Source organism: Pezoporus flaviventris, unplaced genomic scaffold, assembly GCF_033815535.1.
Source record: "Pezoporus flaviventris isolate CSIRO_AGI_PZ_B2104156 unplaced genomic scaffold, CSIRO_AGI_Pfla_v1 ptg000007l, whole genome shotgun sequence".
Taxonomy (NCBI): Eukaryota; Metazoa; Chordata; class Aves; order Psittaciformes; family Psittacidae; genus Pezoporus; species Pezoporus flaviventris.
This window is the reverse complement of record NW_026892555.1, coordinates 21,640,775-21,646,774: the sequence shown is the minus strand read 5'-3', so window position 1 is coordinate 21,646,774 and position 6,000 is coordinate 21,640,775.

Sequence of the window (6,000 nt, the reverse complement as noted above, 5' to 3'; positions counted from 1 at the left end):
ATAGACACAAATGCTCAATTCTATGCTGTATTATTGGCATTTATCTTTACCTTTCAAAATGGTCTTTCAAAAACAAATACCTCATTTTGATGGGTGTGGGATACTCAACAGCTCTTAATTAAGCACCTCAAAAGCACCCTTTTAAACTTTGTTCTAAAGTGTATTGAATTAGACTCCATATGAACAATTTTTGGCACCTGTTCTTGAAATGAGGAAAAAAAAAAAAAGGCATGCTGAACCAAGATTATGCATTATTTTCCAGGAATTCAGCAATTTCTTGGGGAGATTAAATTTACTGCAGCTTTGAAATAACAGGTTTACTGCACATTCTGAATGGTTGAGTGTCTCTGCAGGACTGGATAACAGCTAGCACAAGGGTCTCAGGGGATTTTATTGTAGTTAACCCATCCTCCTGTTCTGTTCCTACTTTGCATGCAGAAGAGAATGTTTGTGCTTACTACAATATTTATAGCTATAAGTATAGTCAGTTCCTTTCTCATTTTACTGTACCAGCTCGTACAAGAAATACATAGAACTATATATAATATTATTGCTACTACTTTGCAGGATGTTGTATATATTGTAAAGCTGGCTTCCTAATAGAAGGCAGCTAAAGACCTCTGCACTTAAATCTGCCAAAGCTGATACAGCAATCACAAGCATGTGTTGTTACACTTCTTGTGGCTCATCTCCACATGGTGCAGCTGTTGTGTTGGCTAAAGAAAATGCAGGCCCAAGGGAAACAAATTTAATTCAGCTGGGATAACTTCTACTAAAAAAAAAAAGTGGTTTAAGGAGAACAGGTGTTTTATAGTAAGAGGAATTGTTTGAGAGGTTTTCCCAAAACTTTCTTTGCCTCTAGGAAGTCTATTCTAAAGCGGTATGCCTGTGATAATAATCTCTTGCAGTCTAATTTTTAAATAATACCTTTCAGAAATGTAGGGGATTCCACCAGAAATTCTATTTTTTGTTTGTTTCTCCTAGTCTTAGGACAGGAAGGCTAGCACAGGACCTTATCATGCAAATTAGAAGCTGGAAGGAGCCTCATTGCTGTTATTCAGCGTCCTCAGCCTCAAGAAGGTTTGTTTAATCAACAAATGACTGTGCAAAGGAAGACCCACAGCCCATGTAAGTCACTAGCTGACACCCCTAGATCTGTGCCAGTTTATCCCAATATATCTATTGTTTTAAGCTTAAATTTTTTACTGAAATAACTTAAATACAGCTTCCCCCTAAATATGGTCTTAGTTACTCAAAATAAATAAGCTAAGCTATACTATGTAGTCTAATAAAACAGTATTAAGTGTATGACTTTCTTTTTCTCTTCCAGAAAGGCCTTGTGTACTATGATAACTCCTCTAGTACTGTCATGCATTCCTGCCTCTCTGCTTCCTGCATCCTCTAGTATATCGGAGTAGAAACTGACTGATGCTCAGCGGCTGAGACTCAGCAGCTTTCCTGCTGTGGTCAGTAGCAGATCCCACAGCGCTGAGGCAGCGGGATCTGTGGAAGCTGGGAAACACTTTTCCCAGCAGTCTCTCAGGAGGTCTCTCTCTCTCGGAGCTGACTGAATCAGCCCTTTGGACAAACATTGCAGCGGCCAGCAGAACTTTCTCTTCCTGTTGTTAGCCCTCTTTCCAAAATAAGGTTCCTCCAGAGGGTAGTCTTTTGTTGTGTAGGTGTCTTCATGCTGCAGTTTCCTCCTTTGGGCCTGTTTTTTCTATCTCTGACAAGGTCAGAATTCCTTCTCTTTGGGGAAATAGAAGTCTGAATGAGTGATGATTTTTCCACACAGACCCCTTTCCTACAGACTTGTTTTTTCTATAGAATATATAGGAACTGTTCTCATCTCTTCCTTCTTAACTAAATAAATGTTATGATGACAAACTTCTGGTTTTCTTTTTGCAAGGTTAATCTTGTTAGCTCTTACATCAATCTTTATTGCTACATGTTGTGTCCTCAGAGTGTCTTAACACAGACCTTGGGTAGTGTTTTTAGGATTCTTCTCAAGTTTCTAAATTGAAGACCCAATACTCCTACTGAATTCCTCCTTTTGAATAAAATCCAGAACTCAACAAGGTCAGTAACAAAATTCATGAGATTTTTGTTCTCTGTGCATGTCTGCACATAAAGACCTGCAACAAGTCTTGCATTTTCACAGACGTGCCCTTACCAAGGGGAAAAAAATTGTTCAGCCTTTGCCATTTTTCTCATCAAGACTTGTGAAAAAGCCCCCAAATCTCACTGATGGTAGCAACTGCAATGGCTATGCCTAATGTCAAAACCCAAGAGTAGATGGACCTGGACTACACCCTACAAGTGAAGAAAAAAAGGATCCCAATTAACAAATAAAGGAGAACCAACTGTGGAATGAAACCTGCCTTCACAGTGAAGCCATCATGGGGACACTCACTCTTTACTGTGTATGTACAACCAGTATCTTTTCCAAAGACTGAAAAAAAAAAAGACTTTAAAAAGACTTTGTTGAATTAATCTTACTCTACAAATAATAAAGTGTCACCCAAGGAGGCTGGTTAAAATTATATCTGAATTTAAGAGCAACTTCTTGTTTTTCATGGTATTGGAATATGCACTTATCAGGGAAGTTTTATGTTTGAGGTTCAGGGAGAAGGTGATGACCATCTCCTCGGAATGCTTTCAGATGAGTGATTTTCAAAATGATGCTAGCATTCTTCCAGGCAGAGGCCTGGCCATTAGATAAGCTTAACATTATGGTGGCCATTTGCAAAACAGATGAGGGCAGAAATAGCAAGAGGAAATGAGAAACCGAAAAACCCGCTGGAACTCCCTGCAAATAAAAACCCAACCTTGGAAAGAAAAGTCTTAGATCCTTCCACTGAAAGAAAAACTGGTGAGCATAAGTTTTCAGCTACTAAAACTATACCTGCTATCCAAAGGGAGATAAAAACACCAGCTGAAGGAAGACCACCGCAACTGCCAGCCTCAAGAAATCTAGGAAACATTGTGAGAGTCTGCACAGAAGTTTTTTGCTATGGCCAGATAGGATCCATTTGCTTCTGCATTCAGGTTGGGTTTTTAATGATGGAGCCCATGGCCATCCTGGCTAAGAATCCTGTTTAATACTCTCTCCTTTGCTAGTATTTAAGTTGTGTCACATGGCATTGGAGAACTACACTACCAGAAGATTTGACAGATGTCATTTGGCAGATCCTGTGGTGGCCATTCACATCACCCTTCCAGCTGCCTCTTCCCCCTCCTCTGCCAGAAATTACTGTTTATGGAAGTGACTTGGCGATAGGGGCCATACCTGTAGTTCAGAAATTCTAGTTCAGTCAGATGCTGTAACTCAAACTTGCAGGCAGATGTAGCCGAAGGCAGTTTGGTTTTGTTCTCCTTTCAGCAGCTGAAGTCTCCTTTGCACTGGTGTTTGGAAATGTTGTGAGCAGCAGACCTTGGTTGCCGTGTTTTCACTATCAGGGTTTCAGATGGCAATGGAACTGATGTGGTGGAAACAGGAATGGAGCTCTTTCCACTGATAATTTCCTGGCAGAGGGAAAATATGAAATCATATTTTTTAATCAAATAGCCTCACCTGAGTAAATATTCTAGCAATTCCAATTTTTAATTTTATTATCATAGCCTATTGCTCAAGCTGTGTTTTCTGACTGCAGCAATAATAGTGCTATGAGCACATGAAGATTTTTTCAAACTGGCATTGTATTTGGTTCCTTTTACATTTCCACACATAATCTGCATAACATTATTAAATCTTTCCTGTACATTATTTAGCCTCTGGGATCAAATGAAATAATACATGACTGGAACTCTTTGGGCTTTGACAGATGTCCTCTGGCAGATTTTTTGCAGCGGTTTGTTACTGTTCTCAGCTATTTTCTTGGCCTTTTCCTGGAATGGGACGTGTCTCAGCTGCTCTGGTGGAAAACACTAACCTCTTAGCTTTTAAAGATGATAAAAGCGGGTTTGAGTTACTGCACCAGACTTTGAACTGAAATGGCTGAAGCAAAGGTATGGTCCTTTTCACCAGCAAACCTACATGAAGAGTAATCCTTCAGATAGTTGTCAAAGGGGTTGGAAGGGGAACTTGGAGCACTCACAAGCGTATGGAGATATATTTACAGCATCTTGCCTCTGCTCTGTTTTCCATGGGAGAGCACAGGGAAGCTGGGTATTCTCTTAAAATAGTGCAGGTCATGATATAAACACTTCTGCATCTCTTTTTTGTAAGCATATAGTTTCTTCTGAAATTGATCTGCCTTGTGGGCTCTCTCCTACTGTGGGTCATTGAGTCATCCTAAGTAATATGGTACCTAGATGGTGCAGAGCTTGTTTCCTTTCATCTGTACACCTGCACAAGGCTTTTTATGTGTGGGAGAGCTTTCTCTGCCTTGTGTATTTTGTAAATAACCTCTTCACCAAAGAGAACCCTGGGCTTATGATCTTTGCCAACATTACCACACTTTCTACACATTTGGGCTGAGTAAAAATAGTTATCCCAACATCCTTCATTTGTTTTTGAAAACTTCTCTATCAACCATTTAATATGGCAAAAGCACCACACCATCAGATTTTAATGAGTTCAGGCGGTTTCGAACAACTGAGCATTTAAATCTGCGAATAAACTGAAGAATGTGTCACTGCCTTCAAGAAGCATACTTTCATTTTAAGAAACCACAGCTGCAACAATAAATTTGACACACAGTAAGTTGAAGGTGGCAAGGATTAAAGGTATGGAATTAGAAAGAAAAAAAGCCACCCTTGTGCTGTTGAACAGAGTACAGGACATAAATCAATGACTAACTTTGGCTAAGCTTTGCCTTATGGAAGTATGCAGCATTGCAGCTTTGCAGTTATCAGTATTTGTCATCTTGAGTATCAGTACACATGCCAGATGCAAAAGAGGGGCCCAGAAGAGAAAACATGGGGGATGAGGAAAAGAAAATTAATAATTTCAGTGACAGTGTACACTATTTTGATGGGAAACAGAACTTCTGTAATATTTCAAGGGACTTTAGCGTATATATGTGTATGGACAAAAGCTGTTGGAAATAAGCCTTTGACTTCAAAATGTGCCTGATTAAAAGAATACTGATAAGAATTAAGATGTGAACAGCTGGAACTTTGATTGCAGTTATGTTTTCTTCTGGATGTTTATTTCTAGATCACTTTTGCAGCTGCTTTTATCTACTCTTAGAAATTCTTGTAGATTTGAGGAACCATTAGCTGTAAAAGTAAACATCAGCTCTGGTCTGGTTTTATGTATCTTCTTGAAGCCGTTGAGGGGGGAAAGATAACATTAAACTAATGCTGCTTTAGATTAGACTTAAGCAATGCTTTGAGCAGCCTTTTAGCATTTTAGGCTCCACCTGTAACTCTAACAGCAAGTCGAGCATTTCTGATTTCTTCTTTACCAAGCATGTAGGAATTGCCAAACTCTAGGAATGAAAATACTCTTTCTGGAAAGCTTAAATTCATGTCTCAGTGTAGTTCAAGACACTGAATGCTTTGAAGTGTGCCTCTACTATCTATGTACAGGGATGGTCCTTAAAACCAGTTCTGCTGCTTTTCAGTATCTGTCATCTGTAAATATTATGCTTTGAATAAAACAGATCTGCAGTTTTGACTCCATTCTATTTTGTTGTTGTAGTTGCTTAAGAGTTTTTAATAACTATGGTTTGTATTTGCTCAAGAGCTGTCTGGAGAGTGGAGAAAGGTCAGGGTTAACCTTGCTAAACCTTAGCTAATGACCTTTATTGGTGGTCTCCTTTTCAGATCTCAGGAGTGTCAGCAATGCTGCTGTGGCCACCGACTCTCATACCAGCTTGGGCTGAAATAAACACACTATTACATTTACTTTTTGCTTCTTCCCAATAGAAATTCTTACCATGCCACACTGTTCAAAGCCCTCTGGCCAAAGTCACGGGGAATTCTCTATTTCCATGTTTCATGAAGAGTTCAAGCACAGGATACATTTTGTTCAAGAATCCTTTCAGGTGGCTT